Source organism: Notamacropus eugenii, chromosome 2 (assembly GCF_028372415.1).
Source record: "Notamacropus eugenii isolate mMacEug1 chromosome 2, mMacEug1.pri_v2, whole genome shotgun sequence".
Taxonomy (NCBI): Eukaryota; Metazoa; Chordata; class Mammalia; order Diprotodontia; family Macropodidae; genus Notamacropus; species Notamacropus eugenii.
Window position 1 is genome coordinate 124,292,141 of NC_092873.1, and position 21,995 is coordinate 124,314,135.

At 38.5% G+C, this 21,995-nt stretch overlaps 1 pseudogene; it reads left to right on the forward strand.

Annotated features, from left to right (window-relative positions):
- The first annotated feature begins 20,624 nt into the window (after window positions 1–20,624).
- LOC140522813 (4-galactosyl-N-acetylglucosaminide 3-alpha-L-fucosyltransferase 9-like) lies at window positions 20,625–21,789 on the forward strand (annotated as a pseudogene).
- The last annotated feature ends 206 nt before the right edge of the window (window positions 21,790–21,995 follow it).

Consider the following 21,995-nt stretch of genomic DNA (forward strand, 5'->3'; position numbering starts at 1 on the left):
GTTAACAGCTAAGGGAAAGAAAAGAGGTTCCATTTTTGACATGGTGGTTAGAGATTCTTATAGGCTGTTCTGATATAGATGTCTGGCAAGCAGTTGGAAATGCAGGGTTGGAGCTAGGGAGAGATGAGAGATAGACATGTAGATTTGGAATTTATATGCAGAGTTAAGCTAATTTAACTCATAGGAGAGAGAGAGAGAGGGAGAGAGAGAGAGAGAGACAGAGACAGAGACAGAGACAGAGAGACAGAGAGAGAGACAGAGAGAGAGAGAGAGAGAGAGAAAGAGAGAGAGAGAGAGAGAGATACTCTTGTTGGACTGGGTTGAGGGGAAATGAAAGAACTTGTTTGTCAGGAAATGTGTTTTATCATCCAGCTGAGAATAATCAGTAAAGAACAATTATTGTTTATATAACAACTCAACACTGGTTCTACAAGCTCAGTTCAAATGTTTAGATAAGAAATTGTTTTATTAACCAAAAATTTGCTCAGCAGCCCAGAGGAGGGCAGGATAATAGCCACTCAGGTAGAGAAACCATTAAAAATTAAAAGTTCTAACATGTTTCAGAAGCAAAATTGGAATAATCATTAGGCCTATTTGGAAATGATTCTTCAGAATAATCTGTCTCAGAATTTCCCAAACCATATTCTTTTCGACTTGCCTATGGTATTATCATTGGACCAGGACCTATGCTCAAAAACTGGGTGAGAGCTTTATTCTTTTCTCTCCTTCACCTTGCCAGTAGACTGCCATGACCACAATGGAGAAACATGTAGTGGATAAAGCACTCAATAAGCAACAACTGATTTCAGATTCTGACTCTGACATTTATTAGCTGTGTAATCACACCCAGATTGCTTTCTTTATCTGAGCTTTAGTTTACTCTATCAGTGATAGTAGCACATAGGCAACTTCACAGTACTTTCATGAGGACAGTGCCTAAGATGTCAGCTAGCATTTCTCATAGTTGCCCTCTCCTCTCTATCCTCAGTGCCACCACCCTGTATATACCCTCATTAGTATTTACTTGGGTTATGGCAATTGTCTCCTTACAAGTCAGCTCCAATCTCTCCTCGGTCCACTTCATCTTTTGCACCAGTCCCAGAACAAACTTTGTGCATAGATTTGTCTGTCTTCTACCCTTTGCTCAGACATCTCCAATGATTTATTCTTGCCTGTTAAATAAAGTTCAAACTTGTTTTCCTGGCACTGAAGAAACTGGAATGTTTGTTACTGTTTTATCTTTCTAGCCTTTTCATATTACTCCTCTCCATGTTCTCTGTGTTCCAGTTAAACTGGACTAATACTGGTCCCCAAAACTGGATCTGCACATTCTGGTATTCATGATTTCCCCTATACTTGTAATATATTTCTCCCCTCTCACCAATGAATTCCTACCAGTCCTTTAAGACCCAAATCAAAATCACTTCCTCCATGAAGTATTCTGTGATCTCCCAATAGATAGTGACTTTTCCCCTTGGTTCCCATGTAGCATTTTCTTTTGGGTTGGAAGAACATTAAAAACAGAGGAAACCAGGAGAGGCCTTATGGATATCACTGTTGAGATGAACCTTGAAAGTAGCTAGAGATTCCAAGAGGCAGAGGCAAAGATGGAGCATATTTTCCATGCTCCTGCATTTCCCAATTTCCCTATTTCTGTAAAGGATACTACCATCCTTTCAGTCATGAGGTTCAAAACCTAGGAATCATATTCAACTCTTCATTTCCCCTTACCTCCCATATCTAATCAAGTGCCAAACTTCATTGATTGTACTTCCATAATATCAAGTAGGTGGTTCAGTAAAGAGAGTACTGAACTTAGAGTCAGAAAAATTTAAGTTTACATCTGTCCTCAGATCCTTATCATCTGGGAAAGCCACTTAACCTCTGCCTCAGTTTCCTTAACTGTGAAATGGAGATAATAATACCCACCTTCCAGGGTTGTTACAAAAATCAATGAGATACTTATAAAGCACTTGGCACAGGGCCTGGTACATGGTGGGCACTTAATAAATGTTTCCTTCCTTTGCTTGCTCTCTCCTTCCCTCCCTTTCTGCTTCCTTCATTCTTTTCCTTTTTCTTCACTCACATAGCTACCACTCTATTCTAGTCCTCATCACCTCCCACTTGGACTGTGGCAATACCCCAATTCAGCCAAATTGATATTTTTAAAGCACAGTTCAGATCATATCACACTCATGAAGCTTTCCTTGCTTCTTATCACCTATAAGATAAAACACAAAACTCTTCTGTTTCATATTTAAAGCCCTTCACAATCTGGCTCCAACCTGTCTTTCCCCCCTCACCCCACTTGTTCCCTTCTCCCCTACTTTGTTGTAGTGTAAGATAGAGTTTCATACCAAATTGAGTGGGCACCTCATTCCCTCCTTAAGTCATATGTGAAGAGAGTAAACTTCACTTCTCCTGTCTCACCTTCTCCCTTTTCTCCTCCATTGAAAAAGATTTTTCTTATCTCTTTTATGAGTGATAATTTGCCCCATTCCATTTCTCCCTTTCTCCTCTCAAAATATTCCTCTCTCTTGCAGATTGGTCATAGGGGCAATTAGAATGCTTGGTGTTTGGGGGGGAGGGGACAAAAGGGGAGAAAATTCGGAACCCAAAATTTTGTTAAAATGAATGTTAAAAGTTAAATAAATAAATAAATTTAAAAAATTAAAAAAAAATAAAAATTAAAAAAATATATTCCTCTCTCACCTCTTAACTTTATTTTTTATAGATATCATCCCTTCTGATTCAACTCAACCTGTTCTGTGTGTGTGTGTGTGTGTGTTTGTGTGTATTCCCTCCACCTACCCAAATACTGAGAAAAGTCTCAAGAGTTACAAATATTATCTTTCCTTGTAGGAAAGTAAAAAGTTCAGCTTTAGAAAGTCCTCTATAATTTTTCTTTCCTGTTTACCTTTTCATGCTTCTCTTAATTTTTGATTCTTGTATTTGAAAGTCAAATTTTCTGTTCAGTTCTGGTCTTTTCATCAAGAATGCTTGAAAGTCCTCTATATCATTGAATGACCATTTTTCCCCTGAAGTATTATACTCACTTTTTCTGGGTAGGTGATTCTTGGTTTTAATTCCAGTTCCTTTGACCTCTGGAATATCCTATTCCACTCCCTTCGATCCCTTAATGTAGAAGCTGCTAGACCTTGTGTTATCCTGATTGTATTTCCACAATACTTGAATTGTTTCTTTCTGACTGCTTGCAATATTTTCTCCTTGACCTGGGAACTCTGGAATCTGACTACAATACTACTAGGAGTTTTTCTTTTCAAATCTCTTTCAGGAGGTGATTGGTATATTCTTTGAAAATTTATTTTGCCCTCTGGTTCTAGACTCAGGGCAATTTTTCTTGATAATTTCATGAAAGATGATGTCTAGGTTCTTCTTTTGTTCATGACTTTCAGGTAGTCAAGCAATTTTTAAATTGTCTCTCCTGGAGCTATTTTCTAGGTCAGTTGTTTTTCCAATGAAATATTTCACATTATCCTCTATTTTTTCATTCTTTTGGTTTTGTTTTGTAATTTCTTGGTTTCTCATAAAGTCATTAGCTTCGATCTGCTCCATTCGCATTTTTAAAGAACTATTTTCTTCAGTGAACTTTTGAACCTCCTTTTCCGTTTGGCTAATTCTGCTTTTTAAAGCCTTCTCCTCATTGGCTTTTTGAACCTCTTTTTCCAATTGAGTTAGCCTATTTTTAAAGGTATTATTTTCTTCAGCATTTTTTGGGGTCTCTTTTAGCAAGCTGTTGACTCACTTTTCAAGCTCTTCCATGGCCTGAACCCATTGCATATTCATTTTGGAGGTACTGGATGGAGAAGCCTTGACTTCCTCTGACAGTATGCATTGTTCTTCCTCAGCTGAAAGGATGGGAATAAGGAGGGAAAAAAGGAGGGAAATACCTGTTCACCAAGAAAGTAACCTTTTAAGGTCTTGTTTTTTTTTCCCTTTGTTGGGCATTTTTCCCAGCCAGTTACATTACTTCTGAATCCTTTGTCAAGAGGAGGGTTCTAGTGCTGCTCCTCAACCCAAGACAGTGCCCAGGGCTGAGATTCAGATCAGCTGGTCAATTCCCCCAGGGTCTTTAGGTGGGGTCAGGGCTGCCACTCAGAGATAAGGTCCAGATCAGCTGCTCAATTACCCTAGGGGCTTTAAACAGAGTGCTTTACAAATGGATGCCCACTGCTGCTGCCACCACTGCTGCTTCTGCCACCACCATCACAGGGGCTGGTTCTACGGGGAGACCCTGTTCCCTTCTTGCCCAGTTAGGAAAGCCCTCTCACTGACCTTTGAAGCTTTCTTTGGTGCTTGTGGGTTGAGGGATCTGAGACCCTCCACTGCTGTTGGCCCTGGAGACCTGTTCCCATCTAGTTCCTTCCAGTGCTCTGTTGTTCTGTGGTTTCTGCTGCTCTAGAATTTGTTGAGAGTCATTTTTACAGGTATTTTATGGGCTGTGGAGGAAGAGCTAGAGTATGTGTATCTTTCTACTCCACCAACTTGTTTCCACTGCTCTCATCTTTCATTTTTGAAGAAGACCATGACATCAGAGAAATGATGACATGACTTGCACTTGACTTTGCTTTGAGTGAGAGAGTGCTGTGCAGGTCATCAGCCTCACTTTCTACTCCTGAGCCATCTGGATCCAGTGACCCTATATTCATTAGGATGACAGGAGATGACTCAGGATGCAATGAGGAATCTTGGCCTTTTAGGCTAAGGACTTTTCAGGTACTCACTTAAAGTGAGGTAATGCTCATTCAGTGAATAGACCTCTTTAAAAAATTAGTCAGGGGGATGGCCCCTTTAATCTGAAATAGTTTATACTTGGGCAGTCATGTAAAATATTGCCATATTAGTCATTTTGTAGAAGACTCAAAAATAAAGAAAGCAAAAAATAGCATGTTTCATGAAGTGTGCATTCAGATATTATCAGTTCTTTCTCTGGAGGTGGATAGCATGCTTCATCATGAGTCCTTTGGGATTGCCTTGGATCATTGTATTGTTGAGAACAAGCTATGGCTATCTTAATGCAGCCTAATATCAAATTACCTTTTTGAGCTGTCACATCACCCTGCTAATTCATAATGAACTCAAAGTCAATTAAAACTCACAGAGCTTTTTCTTTATCTATTTTCCTTACTAATATTTTATTTTTTCCAATTACATGTAAAGATAGTTTTCAACATTCATTTTTGTAAACTTTTGAGTTCTAATTTTTTCCATCTTTCCCTTCCCTTGCCCCTCCCCAAGACGGCAAGCAATCTGATATAGATTATACATGTACAATCATGTCAAACATATTTCCACATTAGTCATGTTATGAAAGAAGAACCTGAACAAAAGAGGAAAACCACGAAAAAGAAAAAACCAAAAAAGTGAAAGTAGTATGCTTTGATCTGTATTCATATTTCATAGTTCTTTGGATGTAGTTAGCATTTTCCATCATGAGTCTTTTGGAATTGTCTTGGATCATTGTATGCTGAGAAGAGCTAAGTCTATCATACTTAATCACTGCACAAGTTTGCTGTTGCTTTTGCTGTGTACAATGTTCTCCTATTCTGGTCACTTCACTCAGCATCAGTTCATGAAAGTATTTCCAGGTTTTTCTGAAATCTGATCATCATTTCTTTTATTTATTTGTTTGTTTATTTATTTTTTAAATTTATTTATTTAACTTATGACATTCATTTCCACAAAATTTTGGGTTCCACATTTTCTCCCCATTTCTCCCCTCCCCCCAAAAAATACTGAGCATTCTAATTGACACTATCACCAATCTGCCCTCTTTTCTAATATCCTTCCCTTCCCTTATCCCCATCTTCTCTTTTGTCCTGTAGGGCAAGATAACTTTCTATACCCCATTACCTGTATTTCTTATTTCCTAGTAGCAAGAACAGTACTTGACAGTTGTTCGTAAAACTTGGAATTCCAACTTCTCTTCATCCCTCCCTCCCCACCCATTCCCTTTGGGAAGGCACACAATTCAATATAGGCCATATCTGTGTAGTTTTGCAAATGACTTCCATGATAGTCGTGTTGTGGTAAGACTAACTATATTTCCCTCTATCCTATCCTGCCCCCCATTGCTTCTATTCTCTCTTTTGATCCTGTCCCTCCCCAAGAGCGTTGACTTCAAATTGCTCCCTCCTCCCTGTGCCCTCCCTTCCATTATCCCCCCCCCAACCTGCTTATCCCCTTTTCCCCCACTTTCCTGCATTTTAAGATAGGTTTTCATACCAAAATGAGTGTGCATTTTATTCCTTCCTTTAGTCGAATGTGATGAGAGTAAACTTCATGTTTCTCTCATCTCCCCTCTTTATCCCTCCACTAATGAGTCTTTTGCTTGCCTCTTTTATGAGAGATAATTTGCCCCATTCAATTTCTCCCTTTCTCCTCCCAATATATTTCTCTCGCACTGCTTGATTTCATTTTTTTTAAGATATGATCCCATCCTCTTCAATTCACTCTGTGCACTCTGTCCTTTGTGTGTGTGCGTGTGTGCATGTGTGTGTGTGTAATCCCACCCAGTACCCAGATACTGAAAAGTTTCAAGAGTTACAAATATTGTCTTTCCATGTAGGAATGTAAACAGTTCAACTTTAGTAAGTCCCTTATGACTTTTCTTTGCTGTTCACCTTTTCCTGGTTCTCTTCATTCTTGTGTTTGAAAGTCAAATTTTCTTTTCAGCTCTGGTCTTTTCATCAAGAATGCTTGAAAGTCCCCAATTTCATTGAAAGACCATTTTTTCCCCTGAAGTATTATACTCAATTTTGCTGGGTAGGTGATTCTTGGTTTTAGTCCTAGTTCCTTTGACTTCTGGAATATCCTATTCCATGCCCTTTGATCCCTTAATGTAGAGGCTGCTAGATCTTGTGTTATCCTGATTGTATTTCCACAATACTTGAATTGTTTCTTTCTAGCTGCTTTCAATGTTTTCTCCTTCACCTGGGAATTCTGGAATTTGGCCACAATGTTCCTAGGAGTTTCTCTTTTTGGATCTCTTTCATACGGTGTTCTGTGGATTCCTTGAATATTTATTTTGCCCTCTGGTTCTAGAATCTCAAGGCAGTTTTCCTTGATAATTTCATGAAAGATGATGTCTAGGCTCTTCTTTTGATCATGGCTTTCAGGTAGTCCCATAATTTTTAAATTGTCTCTCCTGGATCTATTTTCCAGGTCAGTTGTTTTTTCCATGAGATATTTTACATTATCTTCCATTTTTTCATTCTTTTGGTTTTGTTTTGTGATTTCTTGGTTTCTCATAAAGTCATTAGCCTCCATCTGTTCCATTCTAATTTTGAAGGAACTATTTTCTTCAGTGAGCTTTTGAACCTCCTTTTCCATTTGGCTAATTCTGCTTTTGAAAGCATTCTTCTCCTCCTTGGCTTTTTGAACCTCTTTTGCCAATTGAGTTAGCCTATTTTTCAAGGTGTTATTTTCTTCAGCATTTTTTTGGGTCTCTTTTAGCAGGGTGTTGACCTGCTTTTCATGCTTTTCTTGCATCTCTCTCATTTCTCTTCCCAGTTTTTCCTCCACCTCTCTAACTTGATTTTCAAAATCCTTTTTGAGTTCTTCCATGGTCTGAGCCCATTGAATATTTACTTTGGATGTTTGGGATACAGAAGCCTTGAATTCTATGTCTTTCCCTGATGGTAAGCATTATTGTTCCTCATCAGAAAGGATGGGAGGAGATATCTGTTCACCAGGAAAGTAACCTTCTGTGGTTTTATTTTTTTCTCCCTTTTCTGGGCATTTTCCCAGCCAGTTACTTGACTTCTGAGTGTCCTCTCCACACCCATCTGGCCTCCAGATCCACCCAGCCAGGGCTTGGGGTGTAAGATTCAAATGCTGCTTCCCAGCCTCAGGGCTTTCAGTGGGGGCAGGGCTGCTGTTCAGTGTGAGGTTAAGTTTAGGTGCTCAGGTTGGGGCAGGGCCGCCCCACAGGGCTCAGTTCCCTGGGGATAGGCGGGGTTTATGTGGAGACCTTCTACAATGGATCTGAGCTCCTGCCTGCTTTGGGAGCCCCTGTCTGCTGCTGCCTCCAACTCCACTGTTGCCTCCAACTCCTCTGCTGCCTCCTGATGGGGCCTGAGTTATGGAGACACCCCGCTCCCCTCTCAATGAGCTGGAAAGACCCTCTCACTGACCTTTGGCACCTGTGGGTGGAGGCACCTGCTCCTCTCAGTGCTGGGTGGCCAAGGCAGGGCTGGGATCTGCTTCAGGTACAGTGTACAACAGACCTTTCAGGTCAGTTTTTCAGGTCTCTCTGGAACAGAAATCTCCTCCACACCACTGTTCTGTGGCTTCTGCTGCTCCAGAATTTGTTGGGAGTTCTTCTTTACAGGTATTTTATGGTCTGTGGGTTCAGAGCTAGCATATGGGTATCTTTCTACTCTGCCATCTTGGCTCCTCCCTCTGGTCATCATTTCTTATAGAACAGTAGTATTCTATTACATTCATACACTACAATTTTTTCAATTATTCCTCAGTTGATTTTTTGCTTTCTTTCTAATCTTTATTGCATTAGTTTTGTTCCATATAGCTTTTTCTAACATGTCTCACCACTCTATCCATCTTGTATTTGCAAAACTGATTTTTTTTTGGCTACCCAAGTGTAACACTTAATATTTATTCTTATTAAATTTCATGTCATCAAATTCAGCCTAATGTTCTAGATGGTCAAGATCTATCTGTATCCTGATTCTGCCGTTCAATATATTAGCTATCCCTCCAAGCTTTATGTATTCTATCCTTAGTGAGCCTGTTTTGCCACAATCCTTCAAATGTTGACAATTCCTATCTTTTCTCATCTTCTCAACTTTCTAGGTAGAAGGGGTGACCTTAGAGTTATTTCTATTTCTATTTCACTAATTATGACCTTGGGCAAGTCACTTAACTTTTATTTGCCTAGGAAGCAGCTAGGTCACTGAATAGATAGATAGAGAGCTGGGCCAGGAGTAAGGATAGACCTGAGTTCAAATCTGGCCTCAGACACTTGAAAACTGTATATGATCCTGGGCAAATCATTTAACTTCTGTTGCCTTTACCCAGTGGAGAAGGAAATGGCAAACCACTCTAATATCTTTGTCAAGAAAACTCCATGGACAGTATGGTCTGCTGAGTCATGAAGACTCAGACACAATTGAACAAGAACAATTTCACTTATTATTAATGATGTGAAGCAAATGTTTTTAATAGTTTGTAACTCTTCTTCTGAGGACTTTTTCTTCATATCCATTTTGACTACTTATTGGAAAAAGGTTCCTGGTATTATACATTTGTGTTTAATTCCCTCTACATTAGAGTAGTGGCTCCCAAATAGCTTATGTGAACTATGCAAACTCTGTGAGAGAACATGTGAGCAGAAAGTTAAGTATCTGCTAAAATTGCATCTTGTTCTGGCCCCCTGACCACTCATTCATCATTTCTTGTCAGTATAATAAGTTTATAAATAGCCAATATGGTCAATGGCAGGAAATAAGATTGCAAAAGGGAACCAAGAAAAATCCATCCCCAAAATCAAAGGAGCATAATTTATAAATTGTACTATATATTAAATAAAATTCACATTCTGGTAATATGTAATGAATCAGAAGCAGTCATCTAGGGACTGCTGTCAGAGCTCTGGTCCTGTGATGTGTAAATTCTCAACAAATTCCAGATCAGCCAAACATCAAGAAAGTGCTGATAACTTTGAGAAGATGACTGAAATTTTACCAATAAGTTTCAGATGATTTAAATATGTTAATGAACCACCCCTAAGGTGGCCTGGATAGAAATTGGTCTGTTTCCCCCAAAAAACACTATTAAAATGAGACCTCACACTCCTCCTGTACTCTTCCATCTCCTAAATGTCCATGATGTTTGAGTGTTCTGGACTCTAATCCACAGCTATGTGTGACTCAAACCCTCTCCATGCTTTTCCTCATGCTTCCTGCCTGTCTTCATCATCCTGTTTCCCATGGTATTTGCTTCTGTGTCTCTCCCCCCTTTTTGCCACTCATCTCTTCATTTTCTCTGCTATTTGCCCTCAGACCTTTTGTGGTTATTAAAGTGATACTGCCATTTCCCTCTGCCAATTGTGGTCTTTCCTGGAGAATACCTAAAGGACTAGAAGTGACCACTCCCTTTTTGTAATTTCACAAACTATTGATTCAGTATATCTTCCTCTTCTAGCCTTGATAACAGTGGAAGAAGAAAAATATTATGAAACTGTAACTTGAAAGGAGGTTACCCCTTTTAGAGAAAAAAGAGTTGAGACCAAAAAAGCAGTGCCTCTTAATGGATGGAAAATTCACTGCAGTCACAAAGCTCTGAATCCAAATCCAGTTTCTGACATATACTGTCTCCATGACCCTGAGTAAATCACTTAAACCTCTCAATGATAGAGTGGGAAGTGTTGGGGCATGAGACGAGATTGAAGGCTGAAAGGATAAAATAGATAATGCTGTGGTAAAGATGTAGGACATGAAGTATCCCAAATCAGTTCTCTGTCCCTTACTGAGATGGGACCAATATATGAGAATGAATATGGGCAATTAACAAATGCAAATGGTGAATACAGTTAGAGAGTGGTGTGGGAAAGCAAGGCATGATCCCATCCATGGACCAACCAAACAGTCCCATGTAATTAAAGTTGCCATTGTTTTGTCAATTAGTGATAAATAACTTTCTTTTTTCAGCTTATCCTATACTAGTTTTTTATCTCTCCTAACAATTTATGAGTAGATGATAAATAATCCTTAAAGAGTACACAGAATGATGTAGCATAATTGAGCCATAATTGAACCCATCATCCAAAGATGACAATGGTAAACAAATCCACAGTCTTCGGCAGGAATCTCATGAGACCAAAAGCAGAGAAAACTCAGCACAGAGCAGTTTGAATAAAGAGATGGATGGAACCAAACAAAACTTCAGAAAAGACAGTTTATCTAATGTAAAGTCTCTAGCCAATAAAGTATTCTTTTATGTAAGTGACACAATAGCCATACCTACTGTATATTTAGCCCCACCTAAGTTTTTGTGGACCCAAATATTTCACATTAGGTGGTTTCAATTTTCTTAATAATATAATAATAATCAATAATAATAGCAGTTGCATAAGATTTATAAACATTTTAGAAACATGGTCTCATTTTTAACCTTACAACAACCCTGGAAAGTGCGTGCTATTATTATCCCCATCTTACAGGTGATGAAACTGAGACAGAGTTTAAATGACCTGTCCAAGGTCACACAGTTAGCAAGTGTCTAAGACTGGATCAGAAATCAAATCTTTCTCATTTTAAGCCCTATATTTATCCACTGTGTCACCTAATTGCCTCCTAACTGTCAAAATAAAAGGCTAGATTCTTATTCTGAGTATTATTATAGAAAAGCAATAACTGATAAAAACAAATCATAAAACTTAATGGAAGCTTAGTTAAATATTAGTTTTGGAAATAAAATATGAAAGCTCCTCCATTTTATAAAATAAGATCCATCTATAATGATAATACTCTGGTATCACATTCACATCTGGTATCACATATCATTGATTTTAAAATTATTCTTAAGTAAAAAATATCCAACTTCTCTGAGCTCCAGTATATAGCCAAGCTCAGCATAAGTGGGTTTGGACAAATACAGTCAGGGACAGAGTCACATGCAACCTCCTCTACCCCAACTGTCTCACTAGGCAACATTCTGGAATTCTTGAGTGGAAGGTCCAAAGCTGCCACTGAGGGCCCAAGTTTACAATGCTTTTTTAGATAAAAATTCTGCCAACCTAGATATCACAGTGTTAGTGAGGTAAGGGGATCAGGGAGAATGGACCTAAAAAATTGACCAGAAAAACTCAGTAGAAGGAAGGTAGAATTAAAATATATCTGCAAGCTTTCTACAGAGTATCAGTAGCCAGTTTCACAAAAACTGGGAGCACTTTAAAGCATACCAGAGCTGTATTATAATAGTGCTAGGAGAGGAGAAGCATAAACTTCTCTGGTTACTCATTTTTTCTCAGGTCTTTAGTGAACTTTGGTAGAAATTGATGAGAATATTAATGATGATAATCTTGCTATTTTTTTCTCTTTTAAGTACAACTTTGCAATTTGCTTTTCCCTAAGAGGACATTCTTGAATGAACAAAGAGGCAACTACTATGTGATGTAGCATTTGGAAGCACCATATTTTAGCAACTGAAAGGACAGTTAAGTCTATGTGCTCCAAAGAATGGTTCATGATGGTCTGGGGATCTTCCAGGTGATTTCCAAGCTAGTTTCTTACCATATTAAAATGGATGATATGACAATTAATATCCAGACTTTTATTTCTGGTATTAATTTTATTCATTATGCTTGATAAAAACCAGACATTACCTCATCATGTATTTCATCAAAAACACCATTAGCCTTCCCATTCACTCTATGTTTCTATTTGGAGTTTTCTGTGGCAGCAAAAAGGAAAAAAAGAGTAAATACGTCAGTTGATAATAGGGGCTTCTGCCTTTGCCTAGTATTTGTAGCCATGTAACTTGAGAACCATTGATCTAAAATATGCATTCCTATTTTTGATATTCAGAAATATTGTTTTATTGAGTATCACATCTTAGAGGAAAGATGGAGATGGCTATTTTATTCAGTTGGCCTAGCCCACTTTAAAAATGCACTTTGGACTTCTGTCAGGAAATAAAAACAGCTCTCAGAGCCATAACTATTTAAGGGAAATGAGTAATCATCCAAAAGCAGATGATGTGAGCTGAATTATTACCATTGTGTCCACAGTCATAAGAAAAACATTCTCTTTAACAGAGATAAATGAACAATGATGCCCGCCAAAATCTTTTGTACCATTAAATTCGATCCAATCAATCTAATCCAATTGAACATGTTTTTGAAGACACAAATATGAGAGTTGGCCTTTACAAGGGGAAAGTGACCTGTTACTCAGATAGAACAAAGGAGAAGAGAAAGAAAGATGGCGTTCAATTTTGAAGTATGGAAAAGGAAAGAAGTTGGAGTTCATTAACCTTGGAATAAAGGGGGTAAGACCCTCTGATGAGAGGAAATAAGAGAGGATTGGTTGTATAGAAAGCTTGAGGAGAAGAGAAAAGGATTGCAATGGATACCAAGGGTAGTAGGATAGAGAGTAAATCATGAAAGAATAAAAAGACTGTTATGTAACAGAGCCCAGTTAAAAGTAGACTACACAAAGTTACAGTGGGAGAAAATAGCATAATTGTGTGACATTTTTATCCAGCAGTATATAAGTAGGTAGGAGCAGAGGAGGAAGAAAGTGAGATTCACTCAGATTTAGGGCCTGACAATAGGGCAAAGGAGAGTGTGCAATTAGATTCGGTCAATTATTGGATAAAGACAGTGACTGAATAAATGTGAAACTAGAGAAGGAATCTTAGACTTTGAATACAATGAGAATTGGAAAGACTGGAGGTCACAGTGACTATGAAGAATAGATTTAGGAAGAATGATGCAAAAGGCAAGAAAGATGGAAGTCACCAGAAGCTGAGATCAATGAAACAAATTTTAGAACATAAGGAACACAGAATTGTGGAAATTGTGCAGCTCTAAGATATAGGCATCCCTGTCATCCCTGAGGTGGAATGAAAATATAAGTCACGAAAACTGAGGCAACTGATAAATTTAGAGGCTTGAGTGTGTGAAGAAACATCAGCGTGTATATTAAAATTCCTATATAGGAGGGCAACACTCGGAAGAGTGAAGTGGAAGTGGAAGACTGGAAGAGTGGAATGGAAAATTGCAAGGTAGGAATCAAAATCAAGGTTCTACTCCTGCCTCTATATAATTTCTCTACCATGCTGCAGAAGCCTCCTTATCCTAGAAGTACACTTTTTAACTTCTTGTGCTAAAAGTATACTCCTTCCCTACATCCCCTTCTTTGATCAGCTGGTTCTCCCAGAACCTCTATTTTAAAGATAGCATCCATGCTAGCAATATCATCATTGCTCTACAGTCTCCATTCCTGACTCTAGACTTTCTCTACCACACCCTTACATGGGTACGATTAACAGAATTTGAAATGTAGCCTGGACTGCACCAGTCTCTAATCTGTGAATGGTCAGAGGCAGGTGTGCCCGGAATCAATTAGCAATTTAATTAATTTCCGAGTGAGGGAGGTGGTTTATAAACCTCAAAGTCCTCCTAGGACAGGCTAATCTTACTGGGTCAAAGGCAGAGTTTATATGCATAAAAAAAATCATAAGTGAGATGGGCCATAACTTTATCATTCTCAAGTCTTGAAACAGTTCTCATGGCAGTCCCATACATGTAGGCATTCTAGGGACAATACAGGTGTTCTCTGGTCCTATGAGAACAGTTCTTAAGTTGATTGTCTCAAGCCTCGGGGGTCATGATTACTCAGAGTTTTGTGATAGGCACACGTTTTGTAGTCTCTGATTTGGTTTACTTAATATTCACAAGCATAGGAATGCAGGAATTGTGAGCACATCAAAAGTTCTTGAATGATCACTTTGAGCTGCAGTGTGTCTCTGACTTCCAATCTAGAAACTCCTTTGAAAATAGATATTCTAAAATATCTAGCTAGTATAATCATTACATACATCATATTGATTAATGAGAATTATAATTAATTAATTATATTATTATATATAAGTTATGTTATATATAAATATGTTATACATTATATAAATGAATTAATTGAATAATAATTAATGAAAATCATAAATTCCCTGACAGTACCTTCTCATCCCTCCCTTCAGCTCTTTGGCTTCCTTTTATGTGTTGCCTTCCCTCATGAAAGTATGAACTTTGGGGACAGCGATTATCTTCCTTTCCACTTGTATTTGTATTCTGGCATATAGTAACCACTTAATAAGTATTCGTTGACTTGACTTGAACTTAAGAAAGGTAAATGGTTGTCATCAAGTTTAGAATTGGAAGGTTACAGACAATTTTATTAAACCTTAATATTTTATAAATCAGGAAAATAAAGCCTAAGATGTTAAGTGATTTGTTCAAGGTGATACAGTTAGTGAACAGCTAAACTAATTTATGAATCCAAGTCCTCTGACCCCAAAGCCCACATTCTTTTCATTATACCACACTTGTTTTCTTAAGATTCTTAAATATTACATTTATATTAGATGCTCGTTATCAAGCACAATATGATAAGGAAGAAAATCCGAAAGTAAATTGGCTAATTTTCCATCAACAAGTGACTCCTTTTGCCAGGCACTGTATTAGTCCCCGGAGATACAAAGGCGTGAGTGAAACAGTACCTGCTCACAAATTCTATGGGAGGCTAAAGGGGGTGAAAAGGAATGTGCCAGGCCTAGAGGCCTGTGGGCTACCCGAGTCTTCTTACCTCACCTCCCGAGGTCTTCGGTTGGCCAAACCGGATGCTCATATGAGAGAAAGGACGTTCCAGAGTCGAACAAGGGTTGAGCTTTATTTCAGGGTCTAGTTACAAGTGCAGGGGAATTCTTCCTTAGGAGGGAAAGAGAAAGATCTCCCAAGGAGGCAAAGATCTTACAATAAGAGATTGGAAGTAGAAGTATAAGCGGGGAGAGAGGGGGAGGGGAGAGAGGAGAGAGGAAAAGCGGAGCCTTGTTGTCCTGTCCGCCCCGCACCCCTCCGCCCAAGAGCGCTTTCAGGCTTTCCTGATCCTACTTAAACTCTTCAGCAGCATAGTTTGCATCTGAATACCGTGCTGTTAGATAACAATAGTGTGCCCAGATCCGGGACAATCTCGAGGGCGGGGAGAGCTCTCTCCCATCACGTTTCTCACGGGAAGAGGCAGAAATACACAAGATAGCTCGGTTCACCTCCATTCCCAGCCGTTTCCTGGGGGGTCTCGTGAGAACTCTAAGATTTAGAAGTTCCCACCTTTACCCGCCCGAGACTGTCCACATGGAATTGAGCTTCCAACCCTAGCAGGAATGTACTGTGCACATATGTACATATATACAAAAGAGATACAGTGTTTTGGTTTAGGGAGAAATGAAGTTAAGGAAATGTGGACATGTAGAAGGTACTTGACCTGAGTCTAGGGACTTGAAAACTAGGGAGGCAGAGGTAAAGAGAAAGAATCTCTTCCATGCATGGGGCCCAGATGCTGCAGAGGCACAAAAATGGAAAATGGAGGACCATATAAAGCCTAACTTTGTGATGACAATGAATGAATGAGAATATACCCCTACCTCAGTAATTACAGAGAGACAAGAGTTCTCCTTTGAATTAGAGGTTTGAATTAGATATGAACAGGGTCGAAACATCTCTATTGAATCAATCAATCAATCAAAGACTTTAACCTAAATACCCAAAGTCCTTGAATTTAGAAGTTCTCCAAAGCCATTTCATGAACTGAAATGACACCACAGTAGAAGTATATTGGAATTAGTAGAAGAGACTGGTTACACTCCATGAATTTTTGTGAAAAATAGAAAGCCAATGAAATCAAGGAATTGAGCTTTTGAAATCTTAGTAATAGAAGCCTGTAGCCCAATGGTGGGGAACCTGCAAATTCCAGGCTACATGTAGCACTCTAGGTTCTCAAGTACAGCCCTTTGACTGAAGCCAAACTTCACATAATAAATCCCCTTAATAAAAGGATTTGTTCTGTAAAACTTGGACTCAGTCAAAAAGCCATATCCAAGGATCTAGAAGGCCATATGTGGCTTCAAGGCCACAGGTTCCCCACCTCTGCTGTAGCCCATTTCTCAACCTCTGGCCCACCTTGAATTGAGGGTAACAGTAGTTGACACCTGCTGAGGACTTGATGTGCCAGTGTAAGTGGAGTTTGGGACAATTATCTCAGAGAATATATTGAAAGAATTTGCTTAGAAAAGTCTACTGGTTCCCCAGGCAGCAATGAAGCAGGGGAAAGGGAAGAATGGAAAAATTCACCATGTATCGATAGAATCAAGGCCATCCCTTTCAGGAAAATAGCATGCTTTGACTGGGTAGGCCACTCCTTAAGTAGACCATTGAGTCAGACAAAGCTCAGATTGCTCATGATTACATTCAGTTCAATGGAGTAGGTCACTTACCTTGTAATATTTCGCCACTGATGGGCTATCTTCATCTCATCTCCCTTTCTTCTCTGTGGAGCTATAAAGTTCCTGGCTTCCCAGTGTTGCCTGTCACAATCCTTCAAGATAGTAAAACAAACAAATAATTAGCCTATGTTTTCCTACAGACTTCTTTCGTTAGCAATTATACATTTGTATGAGGAACAGTCATATAGTTACGTTACAATTGAAATTGAACTAAAAGGTAATCTAAGGCAAATTTCTTTGAGCAAGATATTATTTATTAACAGGTGAATGCTACCTGATAATAAAGGGTCAAGGCCTTCATTTATGCTAAAGACCCAGAATTGGAGATGCCACTCATTTTTACAGAGCAGCACAGAGTAGGTGAGGAGACTATTCTATTCATTATGGGGTTGGCAATATCATGGAGGTGAGGGCAATATGATTGGTTACATTAAGGAAGGGTATATAGCATACATGGGATCAGGTCTAGCTCTCTCTGTCTCTAAGGAATGCTTTTGTGAATGGATGGGTCCCAGCTGCATCCTGAGATCATTGATAGGGAGACTCACTGGTGCCTGGGAATTAAATGAAACCACCTTTTTAATTGTCAAGGATTAGGTTAAAGATGGGCCAAGGTCAGCTCGTCTGCTTCTCAGTAATATAATAAATGCCATAGTTTCGCAGAGACTTGAGTTATGTGACATGACAAACTTTTCTTGGCAGGAGTTATTTGCAGGTTTAGCTGAGGTAATAATTTTTATGCAATTATAATGCTTTGTGGGAAAAAATGTACTTCTAAAGCCAAGCTTAGAGTTTTTCTTTAATTAACAGTGATTGTGGAAAAGCTTTGGCATCTAACTCTGAGAAAAAGACTGAACTTTTAAGCTCATGAACTCGTTCACTTAGCAACAGAGAAGAGCCTTGGGTTTTACATCAAATACAGAACAAAGTTACAGAATTGAATATAAAATATATAATCATCATTTGAATTTCACAGCTAGTTTAACTAGATTGTAGATTAGATAAAGATTAGCATAAGAATCAAAAGGTAAGTTGGGGTCAGGTTGTAAAGAGTTTCAAACTCCAGAAAGAAGAGGGTTTTTTTTTTTTATTCTAGAGGTAAGAAGAGCCACTGGATTGAGTAGGGGAGTGACATGGTCAGATCTGGTCTTTAGGAAAATAACTTTGGCAGCTATGTGGAAACTGGACTGAAGAAGGTAGAGACTTCAGGTAAGGAGAGTAAAGCTAAAACCAAAAAAGGAGAAAGGAAATATTTAACATCATATGCTTAATTCTGATACTGCATATGCTGTATATAACTTAAGACTAAGGGTTCTTTTATCTGTTGAGGATTATTAACCTACAGAAAAAAAAACTAATCAAAGGCGGTCACTTACATACTAGATATTAATCAATTAAGGTTTTCTACAATTAAGAAATTACTTCCCTTGCTTAATCTATACAACCTTTCCTCAGTTCTAGTTGCCTCTCTCACATCTTACCTGGCCTGTGCTAGGTGATTTGACCCCTGCTGTCAAAGAACTAAAATCCACTGGGGGAATAAGACACCAACACAAATTATTATCAAAGAGAACAATCTAAGAAAGTGCAGTAGGGGTGGGAAAGGAGAGACATATTAATTCTGGATGATGGAATTAAAAAAAAAAAATCTACAAAAAAGTAACAGAGTTTTTCTGTTTGACCCAGCAAAAACAGGAGCAATGCATGGAAGTTATAAAGGGAAAAAATTGATTTTGATCTTAGGAAAAACTTTGTAGCAATTAACAATGTCTAGGAGTAGAATAGCTGCCTTTAGAGTTACAGGATCTCCCTCATTGAAGATCTTCAAAAACAGAAGCTTATTACAGACTGTCAAATACAGTCAGGTTTCATCTTTGGGAACTGGCTAGCCTTTCAACCCTTTTCTAATTCTGCAATAATGTGATATTGTAACTCTATTGGTCTTGAAATATAGGTAGAATTTCTAATAAGGGAAAAACATTTCAGGTGGGGGATGAGTAGCAATAATAATGACAAGTGGGAAAATTTGGAGGACATGTAGGGATATATATTCAAAAGAAATAAAGGGTATGTGTAGAGGAGAAGTGGTCAACAAAGCTATATAAAGATGGCTTAGGCACACCATGAGAATCTTGAAGAAAAAGAAATCTGAAATTAATTCAGAAATAATTAACTAATTCAGTTGACAATTAGGAGCCATTAAAAGATTTAGAGTAAAGAGTGACATAATGCTCTTTGGGAATATTAATCTGTCAGTGACGTGAAGGATTATTTGGAGTGGACTGAGACTGGAGAGAGTGATATCAGTTATGAGGCTATTGTAAAAGTGAAAAAGAAAGGTTAAGAAATTCAAACTATGGTCATAGAGTTATATAGAACAGTAAGATATCTTCAAGGCCCTCAAATGAAACTTTTATATTTTACAGATGAGAAAAATTAGTCCCAAAGAGGTTAAGTGATGTGTCCAAGATCATATGAGTAGTAAATGACTCAGTGCTTGAAAGACTGGACCTAATAGGCAAAGTTGGCTGATTATTCCAATTCTGTCTCTATTTAAGTGCACATGACTGATTGGTTCAATTTAAAATTCTTTATGTAGAGCCACTAGTGAGTTTTTGGACTACCTAAAATGCAGTAAGAAAGTCGGGTTTTGTTTCTGGTATATATACATTAGGAAAAGACAGGAACCTTGTTGCTTCACCTAGATTAATTTGCATGTGCCTGAAAGAAAATTTTGACACCAAGGTTCACTTCAGTATGCCATTCCTGTGACTTTGTTTTTAGTAGAATCCCAAAATAGGTTTGTGGGGCACAGGATCACAATAAGAAATAGAATGAGAATTAAAAGGAAACTCCTAACCTCTTGTAAGATGGCTGTCCAGTAGTACCAAGTACCTTTAATCAGTACCAGACAAAGGTAGTAAAAAGAATAGATTTAATCTTAGACTTCTAGTGAGGCTAAGGCATATTCTGCTAGTTTTTGCTTGGTCCACTGTCTGTGGGTCTGGTGGCTCACAGTTATGCCTTTAAAGAGCATTAGTCCAGCATATTTCCCCCCCTCCTTGAATTGTGCTCCCCTACTTCCAATTCATCCTCTCCATAAATCCTCTCTCCTGTCCCCCTCTTTTGCTCTTTCTGCCTCCTGCAGTAGTGACTGCTTCCCAAACCCTCAGAACTTCTCTCCCTCTCTCCCTCTCTCCCTCTCTCCCTCCCCCCACCCCTGCTGATCTCTCCACTGATCTCCTTTTCTACCCTGCTTGAACCAGGTGCTTCCCTCACCTCATCTCACCTCACCTCACCTCACCTCTGCCATGAAGTCCTCTCTTGCCGAGTCAATGGTGCTTTCCTGCTTTGGACTGGTTGGTAATGTAAGAGTTCAAGGATTGGATAGCAAATTGGCATCACATAAAACCAGCCCTCTATTTCTGTCCACTTATAGCAATACATGATGTGTTCTTCAAATTGGTTAATTCTTGACTGCTTTTCATTTTCTTCCATACTATAACAGACAGACTGGACATGAGCATTGTTGCCACAGTGCAGTCTTATGGTTTTCCTGGTACCCCTTGGACAATAAAAAAATTATGACCTCAACATCTAAAGGAATTTTTCACTCATTTTTAATCACCTGTATTATCTTGGGTTACTTCACAGCATGCCTGCTGAACATCAAACCCACCAACAGCTGAATTTTGGCCCCATAGAGACAACCAGCTCTTTTCTGAAAATAAAAAATTTCTTTTCCAGCAAAACTGATGATTTTAATGAACACATCCTATTGATTTGAGTATGGCCTTTTGGGCAGACATTTGTCCTTTCATCCTCTGAGACAATGTTTAATATCCACAGCTGTCATCTTACGCTTTACAACAAATCTCATGCTGTTCTGATTCATCATGGAGAATCAGTTGGAATCTCACTAATTTATTCCAGCATGCTAGGCCACCATTCCAGAAGTGGATTTGGATGAACTTAGAATCATCTTCCCACACTTCCCAGAAGAGTGCCATAGAACACTTCATCAATCTAACTCTAACCTATCACAGTGACTCGGTTATAGAAGTGCTTATGACTTCATGACAGTAATCACAAACTCCTTTGTGTTTTAAGTGCCAAGCAAAAAGGCCCAAAAAAAGGATTTCAGTTACTGACAACCCAGCACACCAGCTTCAAGCAAAAAGAAGCTGGTGTGCTGGGTTGTTAGTAATGAAATCCTGAGCATGCATGAGTTAAATATTGCAATAAGCTGAATAAAAGCACTGAAATTCATACCTATGGACAAGCATTTGGAGAGTATGTGGACGATAAAAGTTTGATTCCCACAGTGTCTACTTTTAAATTTTGCTTTTCCTTTTAAAACTCAATCCACAAAGATTACATTAATGCTTTTCTGACTGGTACAATACCTGTTGTGCTAGATCCATCTAGGGAAAACTATGAGAATTTTGCTCTTGAGGGATTTTTTCATTCACATGAAAGATTATAGTTCTGCCAGTGAGCCAGCCAAATATTTTAAAGAGCTAGACAGAAATGATGTTATACCTCAATTACTTTAAATGGAGGAAGAGTTTCACAGTGAATCTCCCATGGTTCTGGGACATACAGGCAGTGATGATAGAGAGCTGGAGAGTTCTCCCTCCAGTGCTAATGCTGTTGAAGCATTCATTAATTATTAATATTTTTGAGTCACTTTCTACACAACAACCATTTTATATTTTCACAAAATCAGCTTTAAGGAAAATTTAAGCCAGGGATAATACTACAGAAGTTTCATCATGATATGAAATGGAAGATAAAAGAGATTTCGTAACTATTTTGAGGAAAGAGACATAATTTCCAAGATTTTTTAAACAGAAAAAAGTTATTAAGAAAGTGGAAACAGAAAGGGAAGAAGAAAAAATTGAGGTATGATTATCAATTTGTATGAAAACAGACTAAAACAAAACAAAAAA